Raw genomic sequence first — 22,842 nt, 5'->3', positions numbered from 1 at the left:
TTTGTCATATATAGACATATGGAGTAGGGGAAAGGGTGTTCTAGGTGGAAGTGATAACATAAACTAAGTTATGGAAATAGAAAAGCATTAAGGAATAGCCGACAGTTCGGTTTAGCTGGAGCATAAACAAACTGGGTAAGGGCAGCCGTAGAGAGACCAGTCGGATGGGTTGAGGCCAGTGGTCGAGGGTCCCAGGACTTTGGACTTTGCTTTGTAAGCTCTTGGGAGCCAATGGAAATTTCTGAGCAAGGGAGTGTGTGATCAGAGATATGCTTCAGAAAATCCAACCTATCAACAGTGTATAAAATGGATTGGATTGTGGAATAAAAAGGCAAAATATTATATGTTCTGAATGCAGCCAGGAATGAGAGAGATGACTCTCTATGGGCTAGAATATTGAAAGAGTTCCTGGAGCAGGAATGACTTGGTCTGGACTTAGAAGAATGGCCGAATTTGCTAAGGGAACCCTTGGTAGATGAGGATGAAAATGAGTGATATTATAGCATTCACTCTCATCCGGGCGCTCGCTGTTCTTTGGGGAAGAAAAAGCCATATGCTCTTTGAACAGCAAAGTGAATGTTAAACAGGAGTGCCCCCAGAGTGAACCCAAGGGTTCAGAAAGCTCTGAAATCGATCCAGAAATGCAGAGTTAGGGGCCAGCTATGCCTCCTGGGCTGCATGACCTAATCTTATGACAAGTTTAGGCCAAGAGGAATGCTTAGTACCACTTTGGGGTCACAAAACTGTAGTTCAGCTCTTAAAGGGAATATCAACCTTTATGTTATACCCAATAGCATCAAAACTTAAACAATCGGGCTTCCCTGGTGGCGCAGTGGTTGAGAATATGCCTGCCAATGCAGGGGACACGGGTTCGAGCCCTGGTCTGGGAAGATCCCACATGCCGCGGAGCAACCAATCCCGTGAGCCACAACTACTGAGCCTGCGCGTCTGGAGCCTGTGCTCCGCAACAAGAGAGGCCGCGATAGTGAGAGGCCCGCGCACCGCGATGAAGAATGGCCCCCACTTGCCGCAACTGGAGAAAGCCCTCACACAGAAACGAAGACCCAACACAGCCACAAATAAATAAATAAATAAATAAAATATTTAAAAAAAAAAAAAAAGACGTACTATTACATTTCATCAATTTAAAAAAAAAAACAAAAAACTTAAACAATCATCATTAGATTTATAGAGGATAGGTGGAAGAAATCAGACCAGGTGGCTGGACAAAGCACAGAAGCTCAGCCTGAAGCAATGTAGCTCTGCTGTAAACAGCTGGGAAACAGCTGCCCCTGACAGCCCCCGCTGACATGCTGCTGCTAGAGACAGGTGTGCTCAGTACCAGAAGTGACATGAAATATGCAAGGCTAAGCACTGGGGCAATAGAACTCGCAGGCCAGACCTGAGACACACATTCGAAGGCAGGCCTCTTTCTGCTGGTTGACTTACTGTGTTTCCCTTGCCCAGGGAGGTAAAATGCCAGCAGATTATCCTTGCTTCAGATGGAGATCAGGAGGCTCCATTTGGAGTTTCTTAGGTCTTATACGCCATTGCAATCTACATAGAAACTCTCCTGTAATTGTCAGACTTTAGATTGTGTGTTTGTGTTTCAGAAATTGGCAAAATGTTGTCCAAGGTCGTTCATCATTTTACACTCCCCCCAGCAGTGCATGGGAATTCCAGTTGCTTCACATCTTCTCCAACAGTTGGCATGGTTAGGCTTTTATAAGTTTAGTCATTCTAATAGGTGTGCAGTGGTGTCTTTTATGGTATTAATTCACATTTCCGTAAAGGATATTTTCATGTGCTTTTTTGCCATCATTTTTCTTCTTTGCTCAAAACTTTGGCCTATTTTTGAAATTGGATGCTTGTCTTCTTTTTTAGTTGTAAGAATTCTTTATATATTCTAGATACAAACCTGTGGTCAGATACATGCTTTGCAAATATTTTTTCCCAGTTTTTGGCTTCTCTTTTTATTTCCTTAAGAGTATCTTTTAATAGCAAAAGTTTTTAATTTTGATAAAGGTTTTGCTTTCTCTTTTCCCCATCTCTTTGATTCTTTCAAGCCCAGGAGAGAGGGCAGTCTCTTCTGGCCCACCTTGGCCGCTGTTTGAGCAGGGTCATGTCAAATATCGTTCCCAACTTTAGTCCAGGCGTTCCTCTTTCTATCTAATTGTGATTGCATAGTTGCTGTGGCAAAGAATAGAGAGAGAGAGTAAAGGATCAGGTGAGGTGTGGGTTTTTGGGGAACTATCAACAGATCTTAAGTCCAACCACAACTGGCATTCAATCCACCGAAAGGATTTCGAAGGAGTTTCTCTTCTTTTCAATGAAAGCAGATTGATTCCTTGACAAGTGTCTTCTCAGAGTCCCTTGCATCCCTTGAAAAATATGATTTATGTGAGAAGGAAAGGTTTGATTCTGAGCCTGTGACTTGTGCTGATAGATTTCCTTAAAGGACACCTCGAGTGACTTTAAAGTATTGACTATTCCTGCTACATTTTTGTCATACCCAAACACTTCAGAGGCAACAAGGTTGCTTTTTGTCTTATTTATTTATTTGTTTACTTATTTATTTACTTCAAGAGGATAGAAAGTCAAAGCTAAGAACAATGGCCTTACTTCCAGAAAGATACCTGTAATACCCTTTAAAAAACATATTCCATGTTCCTCTAAAAACTTTCTAAAAATCAGAACCAGCTAAGTAAGAGCAGTTATTTGTTTCCAACCCCATACTTACTGAATCAGAATTTCTAGGCTGCAGTTCTCCATGTGATTCTCTCATTTACACCCAAATTTGAGAACTATGGGAAGAAATGTCTTTTCTTGTATGTTTGGTCAGTCATAGAATATGAATATTGGTCTCTGTGCTGGGACAAAAGGGTCACAGGAAGGCAGAATTTATATCTAATCTCATGCCTTTTACAATAAAAATTATGTGCTTCCAAAGAAAGTATAAGGAAAACAGGAAGAGATCCCCACACCTGCCTCTGGGAGAGAAGGAGTTAACTTGCAGGATACTAACTGATTATTACCTGCTCTAGGCAGGAATGCACCTGAGTCTATTGGCTGCAGGCAACAGAGTCCCTAAGGGGCGTGGGGCAGAGGCTTCTGTGGTTGGGAGGCATTATTTGCTGCCTATTCTGTGGGGCTGAGAAAAGTGGATGTCATTTTATTGAAGTCAGAAGGAGTGGAGAAGAATGGCAGAAGTCATTTCCTAGAGGTTTGGCATTTGGTTGCAGAGGTATGACGCCTATTAAAAAGCATGGCTTTTTAATATTTTCCTAACAAAATACAAACTTTCTTGTAATTGTTTATGGGAATCACTATGTTAGCACAATGCTAAAACAGAAACGGTGTTCATGAAACACAAAAAAACTGCAGGCAAACAATATATCCCTTCATCCACCGCATGAGACCACCCAAAGTCAATGGAACATTTTTTTTAAACTTTAGAATTTATTTCATTTATTTTTAACATTTATTTATTTTAATTTATTTATTTTTGGCTGCGTTGGGTCTTCGTTGCTGCGCGCGGGCTTTCTCTAGTTGCGGCGAGCTGGGGCTACTCTTTGCTGCGGTGCACGGGCTTCTCATTGCGGTGGCTTCTCTTGTTGTGGAGCGTGGGCTCTAGGCACACAGGCTTCAGTAGTTGGGCTCAGTAGCTGTGGCTCACGGGCTTAGTCGCTCTGCGGCATGTGGGATCTTCCTGGATCAGGGCTCGAAGCTGTGTGCCCTGCGTTGGCAGGCAGATTCTTAACCACTGTGCCACCAGGGAAGTCCCGCCAATAGAACTTTGTGCCATATTGGATATACACTTTTTCCCACCTCCTTGCCACTGTCTATGTATTTCCCCCTAAGTATTATCATCATTCTATCCATCTTTCAATGATAGGCATAAATACTGTCTAACCTCATGCCTATCCCATACCCCAATTCTTTAGCTTGAAGGTTCTCCACATCTTGCTCCTGTCTGCTTTTAATTCTTCCTTTCTGTAGGAACTCATTGCTTTGCCTACCTAGGTATGTTTCCTCACTATCATTACAATGCTAGGCATGGACCAACATCTGTTTCACTGTAGTGGCCATTTTTTCCCTTTGTCTAAAATGTTTTCCCCTTTCTGCGATTTTAATACTACTCATTTTTTAAGATCAGAATAAATTCCATGTCTTTCTCAAGTTCTCGCCTGCCCATGGAGAGCTACCATTATTTCTGCTTCTTCTGCTACTCTAAGAGTCTGTACCTCCTCTTTGACATTTTTCATAATTTGTGTGATTCGTTATCTTTTCATGAGTTTTATCTTCTTCACCAAATTGTGAGTTTCCTGTAGGCTGTATGTCTTCACCTTCTCCCATAAGGCTGTCATAGAAATCTGGCAATTTTAATATTTCCTGGTGAAATTCAATATACAAAGAGAAGATTCTAGAGGCTGGAGTAACCCAGAGAGTTGTATTTTAGTCTGCAATTTAGAACATATCTGAGTCATACCTGTACTTCTCATATCTCACCAAATGGTGAGCATCTAGATGGCACGGAGTCTCATATATATCTTTGAATTCCCGATTGATAGTAAATGAATATTTATGGAATTAATGATTAGAAAGAACTTTCTTGTAACATCAAAAAACATGCCATACTCCACTCTTACCTCTCAGTGTTCGTGCCTTTTTTTTTTTTTTTAATGTGCTTTTAAAAACTGTAGTATCCATGGATAGAACTGCTTAGAAATTGATACAGTGCTTCACACATACCCTGCTGGTTCACACCTCTGTGTCTTTGTCCGTGCAGTGCCCTCTGAAATATGCTTTTTCCATCTTTCTTCACTTGGCCAACTTTAACCCATTCTTCAAGCCCCAGCTCAGACTCTCCTCCAGGAAATCTCATCAGAACCTTCAGGAGTTATTCACCTCTCCTCTACTCCCAGAGCACCCCGTACGCTAAGTTATGCTTTATCGTATATTGTTGAAACGTTCTGTTCATGTGCCTGTCTCTCTCGTTGAACTACCCTCTCCTCCAGGTCTCAACTGTGTTATGATTTGACACAGGTTATTTCTCAGCCTCACCCTAACCCCATCCCTCACCTTGCACAGAGTCTGGTATAATGATGCAGTAAATATTTGTTAAACTCTTGGCCAGTGATTTTCAACTGGGGGGAAGATTTTATTCTCCAGAGTTTATTTGACAGTGCCAGAAGGTAATTTTTTTTATACTTTTTTTTATTATTTATTTTTATTATTTATTTTTATTTATTTATTTATTTATTTTTGGCTGTGTTGGGTCTTCGTTTCTGTGCGAGGGCTTTCTCTAGTTGCGGCAAGCGGGGGCCACTCGCGGTGCGTGGGCCTCTCACTGTCGCGGCCTCTCTTGTTGCGGAGCACAGGCTCCAGACGCGCAGGCTCAGTAGTTGTGGCTCACGGGCCCAGTTGCTCCGCGGCATGTGGGATCTTCCCAGATCAGGGCCCGAACCCGTGTCCCCTGCATTAGCAGGCGGATTCTCAACCACTGTGCCACCAGGGAAGCCCCCAGAAGGTATTTTTGATTGTCACAACTTGGGGGGAGGTGTTGCTACTGGTATCTAGTGGGTAGAAGTTGGGGATGCTGATAAACATCTTACAAGGCACGGGACAGTCCTTCCAGCACCATTCCCTCTGCCCCCTACTCTCCCACCTCAAGGAACAAATAATTATCCAGTTCAAAATGTCAGTGGTGATGAAGCTGAGAAATCCTGTAGCAGAAGAGGCAGAAATAATGGCTTAAATTGTGACATGAAAAGTGTTTACTAAAAGGAATGCTTTGGAAATTTTAGAGGCTATGTATGCTCTCATCTCTGTATTATTTGTTTTTCAGGAAGACTTTTAGATTTGCATTAACAGTTGGGAATGAACTTATAATGACAGCAACTTGTGATATGCGAGTGAAACGGCTTAGTTTCTAAGTGTGATCAATGTTGGAAATTAGAAGTTAAAAGCTTTTGTTCATGCAGGGTTCTATAGGTTTACTAAAAACCTCTCTATGCAACTATTTGAATTCGTTTCAGGTGAAGTTAAAGATGATCAAACCTTTGTGTGTGGAAAAATCAATCCCGTAGGGATTCAGAATAGCATCTCCTGGTCATTTATGAACTGAACTGGGAAACTTTTCGAATTTTATGTACTAACTGTAGCCATACTCCCACATAAAACTGCAGGGGGAACTGTACTTACACAGGCGAGACTCTGGTGTGTAACTGCATGCAAACACGGCTTTCAAATGACTTCAACTCACCTACTTAGACCAAAGAGGCTGTCAGTTAACTTAACAAACTATCCCTGTTCCCTGATCTTTGGGCCATAAAAATTGTTCATCTGCTCAGTCACAGGCCATTTAATTTTGGATGCATCGTTGCCAGTTGGTTACAGTAATTAGCATTCCCTATATTGTGGCAGCTTCCCTGAAGCTATGCTAAGTAGGGTTGCACTTTTGTGTGGAAACATAAGCTGGGTAGTGCAAATGAGCCTGGCCACCCATCTTAGAGACAGAAGCCCTAACTACCGTCTTCTTGGCTTGGGGTGCCTTCCAGGCCCACCTGCAGATCTTATTTACTGATTATTAATGACGAGAACTGCAGGCAGCTGTGAAACGCACAGCATGGCGACTCAAAGCTGCAACTCAAAACTATCCTCCGTGGGACTGTAATTTTCTTGAATGACACCTGACTTCATTTTAATTTCTTTCTTTGCCCCAAATGCACTTGTGCTGGAGAAATGCAATAGAAATTCAATGAGCTCCCCGTTTAATAGGCAGACTTGCAACATTTGTTGGTGCATCTGTTAGCTTCCTGGCAGAAGTGGGGCATTTGGAAAGGAAATATACATTTGTGTTTGTTCCAGAGTTGGCACACAACCTGTAAGGCGATGATTCAGCAGGGCCCCTGGTGAGATACCAAAGAACAAGGTTACCTAGTGGTTTACTAGTTGCCAGTCTATGGAGATCATATATTATATGGGTTTAAAAATCAAATTTGATTGAATAAATGTTAATTTTCAAACAACATTATTGTTCATGCTTAGGAGACCAGATTTTTATTCCAATTTAGAGGGACATGGCATTTTGTGTAAACTCAGAAAATGAATTGGCTTCATTAGGAATAAAAACCGGATTTAGTTCTCTGAAATGCACACATCTGCATTTTAGTTTGTACGTCTGCAGAGTTTTGGTTTCCCGGGAAACCACCACGCAAGAGTTTGTAAGAAGGGTTCGCCACACATTGCTTTATATCCAGAGTGATTTTATTTCTTTTTCTAATATGCTAGAAAGTAATATTTCACCAGTGGAATTCATTTTTGCATGTTTAATTTTCAGGTTAATAAGACGAACACCTTGAATGTAATTAAAAATAGGTTATGTTGTTTTCTTCTATTGACCGATGCTAATGCAAATATGGGGCTTTAGCTCACATTAGTTGCCTTCTTTACTGCAGGGCTGAACTCTTCAGATGAATAAAAGCATCTTAAGTTGAAATTTTGGGGGGTGAGGAACTTATAAATTTTATGATGGATTAGCCATTTCGCTGTCCTATTTAATCACCATATTCTCTAAGTACAGTGAACTCTGCTAATTAAAAAATGATCTACATAGTCTGGGCACAATTAATCTTTATTTGCATACGTTTTGAGGTTAAATAAAGTAAATATTACAAGGAGAGAGAAGAACTACTTGAGTATTTGGTGACTGTGTGTGCAGTGGGAGACGGTGAGAGTGACTGACAAGATGAAGACAAGGGGTGTGGTTGTGTAGCTGTTTCACTTTACTTATTTTTATTTATTTTTTATTTTTTTATTTATTTTTGGCTATGTTGGGTCTTCGTTTCTGTGAGGGCTTTCTCTAGTTGCGGCAAGCGGGGGCCACTCTTCATCGCGGTGCGCGGGCCTCTCACTGTTGCGGCCTCTCTTGTTGCGGAGCACGGGCTCTAGGCGCGCAGGCTCAGTAGTTGTGGCTCACGGGCCTAGTTGCTCCGCGGCATGTGGGATCTTCCCAGACCAGGGCTCGAACCCGTGTCCCCTGCATTAGCAGGCAGATTCTCAACCACTGTGCCACCAGGGAAGCCCCTACTTTACTTATTTTTAACAGGAGTCTACAAAGGCTCATTTTCATAAATGTCAACACAAGCATAGGGAACCAATAAGAGCAATGGATGTTTGCGAAGAAAACTGGGCCCGAGTGCAGTCATTTCTTATTTCATTTGTTACCAAAAAAAGAGAAAGAAAAAAGGCACGGAATGCCCAACAGACATTTTGCCCAGCAAAAGGACTTCAGGACCCCATTTTAGAAATTCCTGTAGACCACATCACAAGAGCTACAGCAGGAGGAAAAAGTGGGGCATGTTTGCATTGTCCAGGATGTATTTCTGTGAGACTGGGTATCTTTCAAAGTCCTACCAGGATAGAAAAGCTAAGGTCTGCTTCCAATGGCCTTCTACTCCTGTTCATTTCTTTAAGGTAACAAAAATGGTCTTGCTTTTGATGGGGGAGGAGGAAAGAATGTAAATACTTGTCTAAGAATATTGTGGTGAAGGATCTTTGGACAGCTTTATTGACAAGCTCCACCTCAATTACAAATGAAGGGAAAGGCAAAGGGTTTGTCAAGGCAGTTTTTTATTGGTGTCTCCTAGCAGGTTATTCTGGTCAATGTCCAGAATGGATCAAGAACATGAGAGATTCAGAGCCACTAAGATTCTGTGCTCCATTTACCACCCTCAATGGCTGTGATGGGTGGGGGATTAGAGACTCAGGAAGGTGAGCAATTTCTTAGGTGATCACGAAGAACTTTCATTTTGGCCAAAAGACTTTTTCTAGGGGAGTCAGTGGTATAGGAAGAAACTCGGCCCTACGTTTTTGAACTTTTTCACAGAGTTATTTCTTATATGGAACAAATATACATATTGTGCTCAGTTTTACCTGTTAACAATAACAGTTCATACCTCTTGGTGATATCTCGGTGAACTAGATCCAAAATGGTGAGAAAATAAAATGATGGTAATAGTCATAAAATCATATAACTTAAGATCTGAAAGGGACCTTTAACACCATCAAAGTATAGAAAGTAAATAAATAAGAAACGAGTTTCTTCCCAGGAAACAAGCAAAACACCATTTTTGCCCCATTTTAGCTTCTATTTAAAACAGTGGCTAAGTTTCTTAATTCTTTGTAGGCCGCTTGTTCTGCATTGCCATTGAGTCCAAGAAAATAAAGGACAATTGTAAGATAATTGAAACCTGTTCTTCAAAAATTCTCTGAAGTGAATACCCTGTCATTGCAATTCAGAGGTGGGTCTGGACCTGGCCCGACTTTCCATGTGGATGATACTACATCTTGGAAGTTACCCTTAGGAAACCAAGTATTCTCTAGTCATTCTGGATATTCACATCTAGTACCATGTGGATTTGGAGTGGAGGTGGGGAGGTGTTTATCATTGAGGAATATATTTACACTGATGGTGACATTTTGGTATATTTAAGTTTAAGGGGGTATTCAGCCAAAAAAATCATCTGAGACAGGTCCGATTTGCTGACTACATTAAAATGTACCCTGAATTTGATTTAATCAGATGTGATGAAGCCAACAGATCAGGAGACAACTGCCATGAAGGAAGAAGCTTTTACTTCCAGTTGCCTAGAAACAGGAAGCATGGCATACAGGGCCACATGGGGAAGCACCTGGGTCAGTCAGGAGGCAGAGGGGTGAGGGGAAAGCATGACCACATGCCTTTATTTTGGTTTCTGTGGGAAAGGCAAGGCAGGGCGGGGTAAGCACCTTAGGATTGGCTTGTTTGAATAATTTCAGTGGGCTCTAGGCTATAGGGATGATCTCTAGTTGTCTGGTACCTGGCCTGGGATGATTTAGAACAGGGGAAATATTGGTTTGGTGTTTGAGATTTAGTTAAAAGAAGTGTTTAGGGTTGGATCTGTTGGTTTGCATATCAAAGGTGCACTCCCAGGCAAATTGTTTGCTACCTCTAGGAATTAGCTAACCCTGGGAGGAGCAGTCCCTCCTCTGGTCCACAGGGTCCCCAAGATGCCAAAGCGTCATAAAATATAGAAAAAATATATGATTAATACACTGGCTCTGCTTCTATCCTAAAGCCTGTCCTGTAGGACCGACCTGCAATCAAAGGTGAGATTTTGAGGTTGACGGCATGTTGGTCTTCCTCTCTTAAGGGAAAGTGGGGCCTTGACAACAGATGGGAGCTTATTTTAAATGTTTGGCCAAATAACCCTCAAGGAAGCATAATAATAATCATAATTACTATTTATTGATCTGTTACTCTGTGCCAGGTACTATGTTATGCACTTGGCATATATTATTTATTTCTTTTTTGAAACGTAGGTACTGTTTTCTCCACTGTAATATGAATAAACCAAAAGCTTAGAGAGGTTTAGCAACTTGTCTATGGTTTCTTCATCAATAGAAAGCAGAGCAGGGATTCTAATCCAGCTCAGACCACAGAGGTTAAGGTTTGTGCTCTTAACCTCTACACCCAGACTCTGAGATTTCACAGAATAGTAAAAAAGAAACAACGGCAAAGATGAAGAGCCTGACAGAGGGTTGGCAATATTTTAGTTTTGCAAAACAAGATCATTTAAAAAGGAGGGCAGTGTTACTATACTATTCCAACAAAAGAAAAAAACAGAAGTGAGAAACACGTAATCTCAGAATACAAGGCCACTGTTTCCATGGAAATACAGCAAGTCCCCTACATACGAATGAGTTACGTTCCGAGAGCACGTTCATAAGTTCAATTTGTTCGTAAGTCAAACAAAGTTAGCCTAGGTACCCAACTAACACAATCGGCGATATACCACTGCTTTTACATTTGCTTCAGACATCCTGGGCTTGAAATAAAGATACTGTACTACTGTACTCTATACAGTACTGTACAGTAAAGTATACAAAACACAGCCACTTGTAGAGGATGCATGCCCTTGACAATGTACTCCAGACACGTGAACTAACTTACGTAACCGGACATGCGAACTCAGGTTCACATCTTTGAAATTTTTCAACTTGAAGGTTTGTATGTAGGGGGCTTACTGTAAATGCAGTTTTATGAAAACTCAGTGTAGTATCTTCGTTCTTCTCCTGTTACTGTGGGCAGTGTCTGATGGGCAGGGTTTGGGATTGGTGTGGGACAACACGACAGTACTGAACAGTGATGAGGGGCCCTGGTGGCTACTGGCATTGCTCAGGATCTGGTGTCAGACCCTGCACGAGGTCATCCCCCAGTGTGGCGAAGAGGGCATGAGGTTAGAGAGGCAGATGAGAGCTATACAGCTCTTTCTAGAAACACCAATTTCAGAAGCTCAAAGGATGAAACAGATTTAAGGCAAATACAAAGAGAAGGGGATGTATTTGGTATCTTGTTTGAATGAAAGACAACAGGAAAAATGGTTTGTTCATAACATAAAATTTAGCAAAGCTGAAGAGGACAAAGGTGAGGGATGATTGAATAAGGGCACTGGAACTTTTTGCAAAGATGACTGGTGACCAAATGTGCTACATCCTCATTAAGGACAAAAAGGGGACACTGGCTAAAATAGCAGCAGCAGGAAGGTAATAAATCAGATAGAAGGAGCACATGATGGCTGTAAGTTTCCTAAAATATTGGAATTAAGAGTAAGACGCCCTGTTCCAACCCTTAGGCTCATTAATTCTTCATTGTTGACCAATACGAACAATGGAATTCATTTTTCTGTTCCTCTCGTTTCTGTTTAGAGCTGAAATGAGTTCTAGGATGGGTCTTTTCCACTTGCCACTTTGCATTTTTCACTCTGATAAAATATTTTTATGTTGTTCTTTTAAAGCTATTGTTGGAGGAGGCCCTTGAGAGGACATGGGTGCTGGCAAGCTGAACCCAAGATACTCCTCACCCCCTCCCCTGTCCTTGGAATGTATACTCTGCCCACCATTCCCACAGTGGGAACATAGCCTTGAGAGAGTAAGGTATTGTCGAGCCCATCTGGACTATGTATATGACTGAACCCTGTTAAGGCCTCTATATAAATTTTTAAGATGCTGGCGGGTTGATGCGACAGCTAGTCATCTTGCAGCTCCCCAAGACAAGCCTTGTAAGTATGTTCCCTTGCCTATTTAAACAGCCACCTACCAACCTGGAGTGGGCTGCCTCTTTCTTCAGTCTCTCCTTGCCTTCTGTGTATGGGGCCAGTTTGAAAACCAGCAGCTATCAAGGTTGAAATAAGGAACTTTCTTTTTTAAAGTTGGGAAAGACAAGGCAGATTGACGGGGGAGATGTCCTACTTAGGTCTCGATTTGGCCTTTAGAAATGACAGCAATACTATGTCTATATACACATAGAGCAATGCTACCTGTGACTGTGATATAATGCCCAGGAGTTTATCACTCAGCAATTCAGGACACAGCCTGCGGGGAGGGGGAGTATGAGCTTTGTGATAAGGGCCCAGCAAAGTCAAACACAATGTGTGATAGTCTGGTACTCAGGAGACCTGAGTTCTTGTTTTTGCTTTTTCTCTATCAGTTTTGGAAACGTTAGTTTTCTCTCTGTCTATTTACACCTTTGCACTTATCTTGTTACCCACTAGCAAGCTATGGTTATTATAAAAGAAATGGCAGATATGTCCCAGGCTTCTTGCACAATTTGGAGCATGATTTTACCAGGTCACTTATCTTTATCTTTCTAACAACCCGGCAAGGGAGATATAGTTTTCTATATTTTACATTTGAGGAATCAGAGACCCAGAAAGTTTAGGTGACTTGCCCAAAGCTGCACAGTAGTGGAGATGAGATTGAAAACCAAGGCTTTGTTCTGGTACCCTACACAAGGGCTACTCCAACTGTAATGTGCCTATGGGCTACCTGGGGACCTCCTTAAGCTGCAGATTCTGGTTCAGTAGATCTAGACCTGGCCTGAAATTCTGCTCTTCTAACATGCTCCCAGGTATTACTCTTGCTATTGGTCCTTCGACCACACTTTGAGTAGCAAGGTATTACGTACCCATCGTTGACAAATATGGTGGAAGTCTGAAGTTGTGTTCTTCCTGAATTTAGGGGAAAGTATTCATTCAGTCTTTCACCATGAAGTACGATGTTGGCTGTAGGTTTTGGTAAATGTCTTCTATCAAGTTAAGGAAGTTCTTTTCTGTTCATAGTTTGCTGAGAGTTTTTATCGTGAAGAGATGTTGAATTTTGTCAAATACTTTTTCTGCATGAATTGATATAAGGAATAAACAAACAAAACAAAATGAAAACAAACTCCTAGATATACAGAACAAATGGATGGTTGCCAGAAGAGGGGCAGGGCAGAAACAGGTAAAGCGGACAAGAGGTACAAAACTCCAGTTATAAAATAAATAAGCCACAGGGATATAATATACAGCATAAAAAATATGGTCAATAATATGGTAATAACTTTGTATTAGTACAGATGACTACTAGACTTATCATGGTGCTCATTTCATAATGTATGCAAATGTCAAATCACAATTAGTATACCTAAAGCTAACATAATATTGAACATCTACTATATTTCAATTAAAGAAAGTGACCAAAAGCACAGAGTTCCCGTATACCCCTTGTCCGCACAAATCCTCCCCTATAGACATCCTGCACCACAGTGGTAAATAGGTTAAAATTTATGACAATATATTGACATATTGCTATCACCCAAAGTCCATAGTTTACACTAGGGTTCACTCTTGGTGTTGTATATTCTATGAGTTTTGACAAATTACCTTTTAAAATATTATCTATGTGTTTTATATTTATTAAAAAATCTTAAAAATACTTTTATAAAATTGGTATTGCTATCTCTTATTTTTAAACTTACATTTCAATTTTTACTTAGGAGATTCTTATATACTCAATTGTATTGTTTATGTTTATTTACTTTGCCCATGATATTAACATGCTTTGCATATGTTATTCATTTGTAAAAGATTTTTATATATTAAGGCTTGTAAATAATACATAAAATTTTATTTTGTTAAATATATTAATTTACTGAAATCTCTTAATAGATTCAATAGTCTTTCTATTGATTTATAAAGCTTCCTTCTGATCACCTTGTCATCTTCAAACAAGGACAGTTTTCTCTTTCTTATTCTTTTCCTTTGCAATATGTATATATATATCTTGTCTTTTTGCATTGGCCAAGATTTCCAGAACACTGTTAAAAATAGCAATGATAGGCTTCCCTGGTGGTGCAGTGGTTGAGAATCTGCCTGCCAATGCAGGGGACACGGGTTCGAGCCCTGGTCTGGGAAGATCCCACATGCCGCGGAGCAACTAGGCCCGTGAGCCACAACTACTGAGCCTGCGCGTCTGGAGCCTGTGCTCCGCAACAAGAGAGGCCGCGATAGTAAGAGGCCCGCGCATCGCGATGAAGAGTGGCCCCCGCTTACCGAAACTAGAGAAAGCCCTCGCACAGAAACGAAGACCCAACACAGCGAAAAATAAATAATAAATAAATAATTTTTTTAAAACTAGCAATGATAATGAGCATCTCCTATTTCTGTCCTTAATTATCAAGCGTCTAGTGTTTTGCCATTTAGAATCATCTTTATCACTAGCTCCTAAAATAAACTTTTAACATGAGAATGCTCTTTTCTATTTCTCGGTTACAATGAGTTCTTATCAGCAATGACTGATTCCTGATTTCAGTCGGCATAGCACTAATCTTTGATTCTGATAACTTTCAGTACCTAGACACCAGGATGGGACCTCAAACTGTTAAGCTTAATTTTCTAAGCATGTCTTAGAATTCTTTCTGACAGCAGCCATTACCTTGGTGTCTCTCTCTGCTATTTTTTTACTCAGCAGTATATCCAGACCACAAAAATCAATCTGGACTTTAGCTGCTGAAAGTTCTACAGTCACCAGAGGCTCCAGAGAAAACTAAGCCCCTCAATAATCAGAGGTTTCTACCATTTCCATCATTTGGCAACACCAAGTATCCTGTTTTTATCCTCATTCCTTGGATTAGGAATCCCTCAGAGCAACCATTCCAGTCTTTCTGCTTTTCAGCACCCAAGTGCCACCCTTCTCCTCACTCCCACTCTACCTGGGAACTGCTGATATTAATTGTTTTAGAAATCCTGTGGCCAACTAAATTCTCTCTGATTCTAATTCACCTGGAATCGAAGTTTTGCAAAGGAATTAGAAAAACTGGAGGTGGGGAAGCAAGTAAGCCATTTGATTATCTCAAAAAGCATCACTTGTACCTAGAGGGACAAGTCCTCAGAATTACGGAAATTGCTTTGCTGAGCAAGGAGTTGAGGGTGGAGGAATGGTCAGCGTAGCTTCCAACCTTTCAGATGAAGAGGTTTGCTCTCTTTCTTGAAAGGCATTATAACAGAGTGGGTACAAGCAGAGATCTAAATCCTGAAAATATGTATTTGAATTCTGGCTCCAACATTTTTTTTTTGAATTTTATTTATTTTTTTATACAGCAGGTTCTTATTAGTTATCTATTTTATACATATTAGTGTATATGTGTCAATCCCAGTCTGGCTCCAACACTTTTAACTCTTTGGTCTTGTGTAAGTCACTTAAGTTCTCTATATCTCAATTTTTTTCACATATAAAATGGGGATTAAAATATCTTGTAGGATTCCTTTGAGGGTTAAATGAGTGTAAATACACACATACACACACACTCATATATCTCTATCTTTCTGTCTCTATCTATCTAAACAGGTAGATATATAGATATATAGTGTTTAAAACAAGCATATGACACATAGTAAGCTATCATTATTGAGGTGAAGCATGGTAGTCCTCTATTTATTATTCTTAATCCAACTCCTTTGACCTTTTAGGAGAAAAATATCCCCAATTACTAGTATAAACTGTCACTTTTAGGTCTTAGTTGTGGTGTGAATTTTTATGTTCTTAAAAGTACTTTATTTTTTAATAGATCTAAAATACTCTAGATGTATTTTAGCATTAAGATGGGAGAGATTATTAGAATCTGATAGGCAATGTCATTGAAAAACCTGCTTCCAATCTTGGGATGTGGGGATAAAGTAATGAGGATTAAAAATAAGATAGATTTGGTGATTCTATTGAACTTGTCATTTATATAAACACAATATTAGGAATTCAAAAGATACTATAATGGATATATTACCACCTAATTAATACCTTTGCATGTATGACTACTCTCAGTAGCACTTATTTTTTTAAGATTCAGCCTGAATTTTTGGTGTAGTAGACCAAAACATCTGCCTGATATCAAAACAAATATTTTTGTGTTAAATTGAATATAGAACAGAATCACATTCACTGTCAGATGATACCCCAGTTCCAGATTTAGTGGCTGGCTGTTATAGTACAGTATCTTCTTCAACTACAAGCAAGTGTAAATACATATCATTTGCATATGTCATTGTACATTCACCAGAATGGGTTACTAGTGTGATTAAAGTTAAGGATTCAGGTTATTGATAAAGGGGATTTATTATCTCATTGCCTGCATTACCAACTTAGTCTAAAGCCTTGCTACTTTTTTTTTTTTAAGTACTTATTTATGTATTTATTTATTTTGGCTGCACCAGGTCTTCGTTGAGGCATGCGGGATCTCCACTGCGGCATGTAAGCTTCTTAGTTGTGGCATGTGGACTCTTGGTTGCAGCATGCATGTAGGATCTAGTTCCCCAATGAGGGATCAAACCCGGGCCCCCTGCATTGGGAGTGCAGAGTCTTACCCACTGGACCACCAGGGAAGTCCCTAAAGCCTTGCTACTTAAAGCTTGGTCTGCAGGTCAGGAGCTTTGGCAGCTATTTGGGACTTGTCAGAAAAGTGATATCTAAGACCCCAATGAAGACTTACGGAATCAAATCAAATTAACAAGACCCCTAGATGACTCACGTGTACATTACATTTTGAGAACCACTGGTCTAGTGCAGTAGCTCTTGAAATTTTCTGTAGAATTGAATTGTCTAGTAACTCTGCCCAGGCATCCATACCAAGTAAACCAGAATCTCTGAAGGTCACACCCAAGGCCTCAGCATTTCTGAAAACTCCCCCATGTGATTCCAAATGTGCAGCCAAGTTTGAGATCCAGTGGTCTAGAGCCAGCTGAGAAATCTTCAAAGAGAACCCCTTCCCAACCCTGTGGCTTTTTATAAGCCTCCAATTTCAAATTGGAGTTTGGGAGCAAGAGTGATGTCTTCATCTGAGCTGGAAGCCCCCGAGACTAGAGAAAGGAGGTTGCATTCTCTATGGAACTTAAGACTCAGGTTCCCCAGAGACTCAAGCATTCAACTCTATATTCTCTATGACTTTCAAGAGCTCGTAAGATAGGGTTAGTTAGGGGTAGTGGCTCCTCTAATGTGATTTGTGTTTGACAGTTTCTAGTGAATGTTACTCAAAGTAGAAGAGTGACTAGCAAGGTAATTACCATACTGTACAGGGTATCCTGTGTCTCTCACTGTAACCCTTCTTATTTTCGTTTACAGCGATGGCAGCCCAGAGTCAGTGGAAATCACCATGGGAGCCGTCTACTGGGAGAGCCTTCACTCTCAGTAATCAGTCTGGAGGCTTTGGCTCAGCACCTGGGTGATGGGGCTACATCTTAAAGAGCACCATCGGTGCTGCTTTGAGAAAGACCTATGCCCACAAAGTTCCCCAAGTTAATTTTCTCCCTGCTGTGGAACTGCCTTCATTTGCATTGACTTTCAATGACCTACCTTCAGGCAAACACCTGCCTGCAATCAGAGGTGTGGTTTAAAATAGAACTGTGTATTTAATGAATAACAATTTCCACGTATGAACATCTACAAGCTTGTGGCCCTGGATCAACCAGGCTGTAGGTAGGAGACTGGTATTGATTAGGAGTAGGTAGAAGAGGTAGTGTGAATGACAGTGGGGCACTACTCAAAACCTTGAAGACTTTCTGCCTGAAACCTCCCTTCTTCGTTTCATTAATGTGATTATAGCCTTTTCATTTTTTCTTCTATATTACTCACCTGTGACTGGGATCATTAGCCCATGCCCTTTGCAACAGAGGAGGCTGACTTGAGGTGAGAGGGAAACAGCAGGAGAACATGAACTTGTAAAGATTCAACTTTCATGGCAGCCTTGCAGCTTGAAAACAGATAAAGACAATATCGTGAATAAGCAAAGGTATTGTTGATTCGCGTTTTTGCAAATAATTGCCTGGGATGCAGGCAATTTTTAATGTAGAAAAATAACCTTAGGGGCTTGGGGAATAAAAGAGAGCCACCTGAGATATTTAAGTTTAGGAAAAACAACTATTTGGCATGCAGAGTGGCTACCTTTTCTGCTGTATTTTAATGTATGCAAATGTAGTTTGTATTGTAAGAATAATCTTATGACAAGTCTGAATGAAGCCAATGTAGGTGGCTCTTTGATGCAATTTTGATTTGAAATTACTGTTGGAAAATTTAGTGCGTTGTGTGGAGGCAGCATACAGATAGTGCAGGGAGAGAATATTGATTTTTTTATACTCATTTTAAAATAAAATGTTGTATGCCAAATGATGTGATTAGGCAAACTATTAACATCGTAATGCTCTCTGTAAGGTTTGCTTTTTATGTGTTTTGAACAAACAAATCAATATTGAATTGTATTGTTAGTCTACTATATGTTTATATATTTGGGCATTATTTAACTTAGGTATGAGGGGAGGAGGGAGAGCTCTTGATCTTACATAACCAATTCAAAAATTTTTTTCTAGAACCATTAAAATTTGTTTCAATATAAGCCATAGATATCTATTGCTTTTTTTAAAAAATTTATTTATTTATTTTATTTTTGGCTGCGTTGGGTCTTCGTTGCTGCGCGCGGGCGTTCTCTAGTTGCGGCGAGCGGGGGCTGCTCTTCGTTGTGGTGCGCGGGCTTCTCATTGCGGTGGCTTCTCTTGTTGTGGAGCACGGGCTCTAGGCATGCAGGCTTCAGTAGTTGTGGCTCACAGGCTCTAGAGCTCAGGCTCAGTAGTTGCGGCTCACGGGCCTAGTTGCTCCACGGCATGTGGGATCTTCCCAGACCAGGGCTCGAACCCGCGTCCCCTGCATCGGCAGGCGGATTCTTAACCAGTGCGCCACCAGGGAAGCCCTGTATTGCTTTTTAATTGATCATTAACCCTTTTTGTGTATCTATAGTTGTAATCACACTGTAGAATTCCGGTTTACAGGGAGGTAGCAGTGGCTAAAACCCACATATTCAGTCCTGCTGAGATATTTTGATGTCGTCACTCAGCAATTATTGAGTGTCCATTGTATGTAGAATTCTTTAAGTTGTGGAGTTATCAGAAAAGTTATAGAAACCTTGATTCTCAGCATGAGGGGAAAAGACAGGGAACTACTATTTATAACGTATCCACTCTCTACCAACCACTGGCTTATGAATAATAATAACATGAAAATGTTATTCCAAAAAAAAAAAAAGCCATACAACAAGCCCCTGAAACAGGTACTATCCCTGTTTACAGACGGGAAAAGTCAGTTGTTCAATATCATACAGCTTATTAGAGTTAAACCAGGATTCAAAGTCTGGTCTCTCTTATATCGAACTTTGCCTTTTCCATTAGAAAGAAATATAGCATATATTTAGATATTTTGCCTTGATCACAACTTTTCTAGACCAATATATAAATGTTGATGGGATGCTAGAAAAATCAACCTGACCTAGAGTTAATCCAGGAAAATTCTTGAAGAGGGTATTGCTCTTCTTGGAAAACATCTTATACGTAAGTGTTACCGTGGCCCTCCTCTGCCTAGTAATGTTGTTATTCTACTACTGTCTTCTGCCTTGTAGAATCTTGATGCGATTTTACTAGCAAAGCTGAAGTATGCCCATTTTCCTGAAATTATCGATGTGAAATAGCACTGTTTCTGGCCGTTTCTATGTGTCCATATTTTTCGGTTTAGATTACAATTTTACAAAGTGTGGACTTTTAAAGTAGATTATCTCCCAGTAATCAGTAAGAAATAGATTATTCACTCTTAAAGCAGAATGGGATAGTGTTGACCTGATTAACATCTATACCAGTGACTCCTTGGTATTATTATAACTCCTTCCTTTCTTGCAGAATTACCCACATCAACAACTTTGATAGATTTATATACGTTGTGTAAATTACGTGGAATTCTTTTTCTTTCTTTCTTTCTTTTTTTTTTTTTTTGCTGCACTGCGCGATATGTGGAACTTCCCCAACCAGGGATCAAACCCGTGCCCCCTGAAGTGGAAGCATGGAGTCCCAATCACTGGACCACCAGGGAAATCCTACGTGGTTTTCTTACAAATGCTAGTAAACCTACTTCTGGATGATCATTCTTATTACTTACTGTGTTTACAGATAAGAGAGAAAAATAAGAAATCTTAGGGAGAGATTAAATTAACCTGAGTGAGACTTCCTATGCAGTGGTGTCTTCCAAGGCATCAGTTTCAAAATTATGCCACTATTGTTTCAGGCTGGCACTACTGGGCCAGAATTCTGTTTAGTAAAATGAGTGGTAACCCAATCAGTACCGCAGGTTGTGCTACTTTCCTATGTTCTTGTAATGCTTGTTTCCTATTAAATTAAATAATCCCATCTTTGGCTTCTGTGAAATATTGAGTTTATTAAGGCAAGCTTTCTGTCCCTAGTTAGGGCATGGTCTCCTTCTGGGCATGAACGAGAGATTTCTAAAGAAACTGATAGTTTGCCTCCTGTAGAATGATCTGGGGGTCTCTGAGCTCTTTGGATGATTATCTACAACAACTAATCCAAAAATCAATACTGATATTATGATCTGAGAATGGCTTTATTGTATTTTACATATTAAAACATAAGCTCCTGATTTTTTTCTTTAAAAAATAATATGTTGATTTATCCTTTTTGAATTCATGGCTTGGATCCTAACAGCACAAAATTATTTTAAAAATTAGATATTAAATGATCTCCTTTGAGTCAAATGAGAAGTGAGTAACAAAGATATTGCTTAGAAAAGCTGCTAGCTTGATACAATGGGAAGTGCTATTTAAGCTGCTGTTGGCTAGAGGTGATCCATGAAATCATTTAGAGAACTCTAGATGCAAAGTTGAGTCTTAAAAGGACAAGGTATATTTCTCTAGTCTGGAGCCAGGCCATGACACCAAGACTAGAAAACCTAGGTTCTATCCATGATTCAGTTACTGTCTAATCATCGAGGCAAGTTATTAAGACCTTGTGCCATGTTCTATGGGAATGCTTACCTCCCAAATATGTGAATAAGCCAAGTATTAAGAAACTACTGCTTATAATTATGTCTTGGCATCTTATGTTTCCTGAAACTTTAATTATACCTGATTTCACATCTACCCTTTGAAATTACTGATAGTATTAGGCTCATATTTTTCATTGTTTTTGTTGTTGTTAAACATTATCTCTGCTTTTAAAACTCAGAATTATTCCACACTAGGGGAATGAATCACTCTTGCTACAGCTCCAGCGTATGACATTGTTCATAATGATATTAAAAGCTTTACCCTTTTTAGCTTCTCATTTTAAGCTTTGATAGAAGGTCACTATTTCTTCTCAACTATACTTGCCCTGATTTGTCTTCTTTTTTCAAAATTTGTATTTTATGCTTTCTTTTCATGTTGGGATCCTCCCTATGTAGTTTTATTTATTATGAAAATGTGTTACTCTATCAGGGCCTCCTTTTAGAGGAGTAAGACCCTGTAAAGGACATTTACAACTTTAAATATGATTTTATTTTATGATATTCAAATTATTTTAAAAACAAGATGGGAAATGAGAGGCAAGAGTAGACTTGTTTTGGAAAGGATGAAAAAGCAAAAGAAAACAAAGGAAAACAAAAGGAGAAGAGAGGGGGAGAGGCAAAGAAGCTCTGAAAACTTCATCTGTCTTTCTAAGGTAGGACCTGGCATCTTTGACATTCTTCTGCTCCGGAGTCCTGTGGGGAATTTCTGCTGTTCTTAAGCAGCCCACAGGGCTCGTGGATGTGCTCAGCCGTTGCATATGCTACAGAAGGTGGTAATATATTTAATGGCATGTGTCTAGTTAGTCACCAGTCACAATAAAAGGACATGAAGCAACGCATGTCTGTTGGGCCTCTCTGCTCTTTAGAAGACTGCAGTCTTTCTTTCCAGGCTCAGGAGGATGACGTGGGTCAGGACCATCAGGGCACTGTTCCCAAACTAGTTCTCTTCCCAGATTCCACCAACCTTGAGATGTTGGAAGAGAGAAGAATGTGCCTACAGAATGTTCCTGGCACATAATAGGGATTCAAGAAATGTTTACTGAATGAATGAATAACTCAAGGGCTGTGAGATGTACATGGAGTTATCTGAATCCAGCTGGAGACTCAGGAAGGCAACAATCCTAGACCGTGGAGGTACCAGAGTGAAGTCATATGGAGATTGGCTCTCAATTTAACCTCACAATCAGTTACATTAAAAAAAAAATAGATTTATAATTAACATGATATAAGTAGCATGATATAATTAGCATGATATAAATATTGATATAAAATAGCATGATATAAATATTATGATATAAAATAACATGATATAAGTAGATTCTAAGTGTCCAGTTCAATGAGTCTTGACAATTGTATAGACTTTTGTAACCACTACCAGAAGAAGATATAATTCTAGTAATTCCAGAAAGTTCCCACATGCCCCTTTCTGCCTCTTTCCGCTCCCACCTCCACGCCTACTTCTGTAGATTAATTTTGCCTCTATTTGGATTTCATGTAAAAGGAACCTGGTTTCCATTTCATAGAAATAGATGTGTGACTTCTTTCACTTAACAATGTTTTTGAAGTCCACCTATGTTGTTGTGTGTATTTTAGTCCTTTTTAAATTGTGAAGTAGTATTC

General features: G+C 39.9%; 1 long non-coding RNA gene across 1 annotated transcript; it reads left to right on the top strand.

Annotated features, from left to right (window-relative positions):
- Window positions 1–3,682: 3,682 nt before the first annotated feature.
- LOC309647489 lies at window positions 3,683–22,590 on the top strand. The gene is made up of 2 exons (XR_014256079.1): window positions 3,683–5,195; window positions 5,531–22,590. It is a non-coding gene; the product is annotated as an uncharacterized lncRNA (long non-coding RNA).
- Window positions 22,591–22,842: the final 252 nt, after the last annotated feature.

Source organism: Balaenoptera physalus (genome assembly GCF_965194825.1).
Source record: "Balaenoptera physalus genome assembly, chromosome: 18".
NCBI lineage: Eukaryota > Metazoa > Chordata > Mammalia > Artiodactyla > Balaenopteridae > Balaenoptera > Balaenoptera physalus.
This window is presented reverse-complemented; position numbering and strand designations above follow the sequence as displayed.